Raw genomic sequence first — 5,210 nt, 5'->3', positions numbered from 1 at the left:
GTAGTCCAACATCATCCGCTTATCAATTAATTAAAATCTTATGGTTGCCTCTCCAAAGCGTACGATCTCCAAAGTTGCTGCTGCTGCTGTTCCTTCTTTGCTTGACTGGAAGATGATGTAGGCCTCCTCTACTCTCTCATTGGTACGAATGATGAGGAAATTATCTTGAAACCGCGTGTACTAATGTAAATCGAACGATGGGTCCGATCGGGAACGGGTGATAGCGAAATTGCAAATCCGCATATCGACGAAAACCGTGGCAATATGCTGTTGGATACAAAAAATTACCATAAAGTAACTACAGAACGGTGCCGATGGGGAAGGAGGTATCTACCAGATGATGGTTGTAGACCCAATAAGACACGATCTATCACGTAACCGAACGATCGGAAAGAGTTCCCTACATACAGTATTGGACAATACTTTTGCAACTTTTTCGATTGTCTAAACAAAATCATCAACTTGTGTAGGGTAGATATCAATTATTATGAACAGATTTTATTGAAATTGCCACAACATATCAGACATTTTCAATTTCAACATATACTTTTGAAAAATTTTCCCATTCAGGAGCTCAGAACTTTTAACGATTTGAATAAAGTACATTTTTTGAATTTGATAACAATTTTTACGAAAAGATGAAAGTCATCCACAAACACTGTTCTTCGTAAATTTGTTCATCTCTTTTCAAATCTGTAACTTTGCTGAAGATACCATTACGCTATTGCTTAAATTTTGCGTTACGATAATTTTTAAAAATCCTCAAACAAATATTGCCAAACCCTTATTGTCTTCGTTTCTGTGGTTGAAAAAATTAATAACAAATATTTGTTGAAATTCAAGTTATGACTGAAATTGGTCCAAAAATATTTTAGATCATACCCTCTTAAATGAACCATTTGGTTTGAAAAATCTAAAAAAAATTCAAATGTATGGTCCAACACTGTACGTGTAGAGCAAATCCGACGAGTGGAAAAGGGGTCGAACGTCATTAAGCTTTTACACAGTTGTGGCGGCAATTAAAAGCCTTTTGGTCGATTGATGTAATTAATAGACAATTTCGATCGCCGTTTGCTTAACGACTACATCGTCGCCTGTCATCGAGAAGGGAAACCGTCAAGTCAAGTGAAGCAGATGGATTGTGAACATGGCTTCTGACAAGCTGCAAGAAACTCGCGCGCGGAATTAGTTCAACTGTGTTTGTTAATTTTGTTAATCTTATTAATGTTAACACTCGAAGGGTGGGACACCTTCCAGAAACAGTATGAAGTTTTAAGGGATGTATTTCTAGACAAAGAAGCATGAAATTACAAGAATGTAGCAATTATGACAGCCACGGTGAAACATGGTTCAGGTCGACCCACAATTCGAACTTTTCTGTTTACTTTTGATCGAAAGCTCATTACGGCGAGATAAATGTTGAACGTGAAATTTGATTTTATTTTAGATAGTAATTTATGAGCTTCTACAAAGTTGGAATGGGCGTAAAGTGTTTTTTACGGTTCATAGTTAAACAACTCAATAAAAATTACTAGAGGTGGATACAATTCTACTTCTTCTCTTATTGAGCTTAAATCGCTAATTATTTGTGGCAACATACATTTGCAACTGAATAACTCGATAATTGCTTTCAAAAGCACACAAGAATGATTGTTATTCATTCAATTTTACTTAACGAGCAGACGAGAACAAAGAGGTGAATTTTATTTCATAATACACATATCAATTAATGATATAGCAAATTTTGATCTGATATCATATTAAGTTGTTTCGAGACTAAGTGTGCTCGCAAGGCTCCTGTTCAAAAACTGATATCTCCACCTCCTCGTGATATTGGCTGGGGCCACGGTCTCCTAGTTTTAGATTAACATTGAAAACCGTTGAAGTGCGCTTTCAGATCTATAGGTAAAACCAACGATCTATCTGAAGTATCAAAATAAATGTTGCACCTCAACAGGCTCAATAAAATACACTCTTAGAAAATTTCATGTAAATTTAAGTCATATAAGATGCACATAAAAGAAGCGAACCATTTGACATAAATTTACATCCGTTCTTAACATTACACGAATATCACAAACCAAAAAAAAAAAAATACACGCCATGACGTAATAGTAAGTCATAAGATTTACTTTCACGCCATGACGTGTATTAATTTTGTATCAAGCACATTCACTGATGGATCTGATATTAGAAAGCGATGATCATGGAGATAATCTTTGCGCAATTGAACAAACTGATTTGAAGCTCTCAACGATGAAAACACTTACCATCTAGTAGTGAAACCGCTCATCCTCATGTCGGATGTGATCTGAATATTAAGGCAATTGTGTACCTTCTTGCAAAACAAACTCCAGATCTAACATAAAATCAACATTTCAGATCATATCAATAATTTATCCGGCACAATTTCACTGGCACAATGAGCATATTTCAGCGAAAATTAACTAGGAACACAGCACACGCATTTTAATCCACTTTCCGTCAACATTTTGTGCGTTTAAATTGACTTGGTCGACGACCACATATCAGCTGAGTTAGAATAAATTTATCTTTCTTCAGAGTCCTCTCGGTAATTTGGATTGCAGGAACGGCACTTGCAAAATATTCGCGCACTTCTATAAAAAATCATCGTTCGACACAAGAAAGATCACGTACCGGTTTATTTTGTAATATTGGGTAGTTAACGAGAGCAAATTGCATTTAACTACAAACAGTATTTTTCCAATTTTTTTCATCTGCACTCACTTTGATTGACACGATGCACACGATTGAAAACAGACTCGACCGTTTGCCATGGCGTTGTAGTGCATGCATGGGCATCAAAGATCATGTAAATTTACACCTTGAAAAACTTAAAAGTGAGTTTTGTGTTGAACTTTCATAGCTTAACATATCTAAATTTAAAGTCGCCCAATAAATTTCTAATGTTAATGTAAAATAAACACAAAATTGAGTCACATTTCTATTTGAGTCGATGAATAATTAAGTCACAGACAAACAGACGTCACACTCTCATCATTGTGCATCGACCACCTTTTTAACGGTCGATTCAAAAATATGGTAGGTGGCCAATCCGCCACCTGCAGCGCTCGCATCGTTTTTGTTCGCGTTTGACGTTTACACACTACCGCCATCTGTTGGCCTGTCGGCCAAACAAACCGATTTTAGCATTGGGCGTACATGTCCTCTTGACTATGATTTTGATCGAGATTTGTTCTAAGTGTTACGTCTGTTTGTCTGTGATTAAGTTTTACAAGGTTTACGTCACATGTAAAACTCATTATTTTTAAGAGTGTATGTTCCATCAATTTTTGAGATAAACGATTGTTTGCATTGTCCCCTGCCTTAGCAAAGGGATAACGAGATTTCGATGGCTTACTCAAGCCGACCCAAATAAACAAACTCCATCAAATTTACTCTCATGTGGGCTAATACGAATATATTCAACCTCGTTTTAACTTAAACTACGCGCCCTGGTTGTCCATGAGCTTCAACGAATATTAACCTTTAAATCTAAAAGCGTAATTTGTAATTTATCAAAGTTTAACTTGGTGTAAAACAGCTTTATTAGCCTTCTTGCATATAAACCCCACGCTATGTCTGAACCAGACGATTATAAAAATCGAATGTACATTGGATTTTTTCTCACTAGAGATCAGTATTTGATCCATATTTTCATAATCGGAAGGTTATAAAATATTCTATCGGTGAAATTGTTTCCATACATTTTGTATGTGCTGAAATGCGCCGAAAAACAAGGTTTTCATGGGTTTTAGTATGAAAAATAACTGTGTAAAAAATCAAAATTTCACCGATAGAATATTTTAAAACCTTCCGATTATGAAAAAATGGATCAAATACTGATCTCTAGCGAGAAAAAATCTGATGTACATTCGATTTTTATAATCGTCTGGTTCAGACATAGCGTGAACCCTAATCGAAGGCAACGCCATCGACTAAGGGAAATTTTGTACGATGCTCCGTAGTACATCGATACGATACGATATTGAAACGAAACAGTATGATTTCTACAGACTGCAACGGGCTGGAGCTCTAGGACAATTTTAATAGTCGATGAATACAATAATTGCTAGAACCTAACTATGTGAGCCTTTTCGAGTATTATTCTAGATCGCAAGGTTCTAAAACGATACTCATTGTGCATGCAGATTTGATAATCCAAGTATCCAATTCTTAGGTAATCTTAAACAGTCGTTGAACTCAGACCTGGATGGAGCTTAATGGAATAAACCGAAATTGATGTCACTCTCGTTCATAACCCTCCGAAAGATCCCTGGCCTGGATAAAGGCCGTTTAACTCGTTTAGCTCATATTCTGACAGAATATATTTCCATGAGCCCATTTGTATACGTTGCTTACCTGCGAGAGATCACAAGTTACGCTTGTAAATCTGCTGACTTGTACTCAAAGGAGATTTTGAATAATCTTCAATAGCCGTTAAACTTAAAACTTGTTAGAACCTAACTATATGAGTTCTTGTATGAGTCTGTATGGATGCATTCTTAGTTAGCCTGTACTCCAAGTAGTAGATCGACGCAAATCAACTGTGATGGAACATACACTTCCTAGTTGCTACCCCGTGATCAATCAGGATAGTGATAGTGCACAGAGAATCACTCAGATAAAGCTTGTTTTCTATTCGCGATGAAGGAAGCAATTACCACAGTTGACCCTATGCGTGAAACTCAGATTTTTTTACATGGCAAAGCATAGAAAGTCAATTTTCAAATGCTTCTAAAAAATCAAAACTAAATTTAATAAAATTCTGTTAAGTGTACGGGGTTTGATTTATCATAAGCTATAGAATACGCATAATATTGAGGAAAAAATATAAAAATCAAAATAATGTGTCTGTAATGTAGCACATCAATAGTCTATCAACATGTACTGAAAAGAATTTAAATAGCTATTGTAATTAATTTTATATAAGCATTTCAAATTTCACTTCCTATACCTTGCCGGGTTAAATTTTCGACGCTTCACGCATAGAGTAAACTTTTTTCAGATGGCAGCACCGTATCTTCGTTAGAGCGAATGTACAATCACACTATCCTCAACATTTCTAGATTGATAACGGTGCCGATCACGTCCCTATGTCCATCTGGCAAAAGAAGGAATGTTGATTGGATATCCGTTATTACTAGAAAGCCAGAGAATCTCCCGCATTTCTCACTACTACCTTGGAA

The sequence above is a fragment of the Aedes aegypti genome, chromosome 1 (genome assembly GCF_002204515.2).
Source record: "Aedes aegypti strain LVP_AGWG chromosome 1, AaegL5.0 Primary Assembly, whole genome shotgun sequence".
NCBI classification, from domain to species: Eukaryota; Metazoa; Arthropoda; class Insecta; order Diptera; family Culicidae; genus Aedes; species Aedes aegypti.
The sequence above is the reverse complement of the archived record's forward strand: the minus strand, read 5'-3'. Positions refer to the sequence as shown.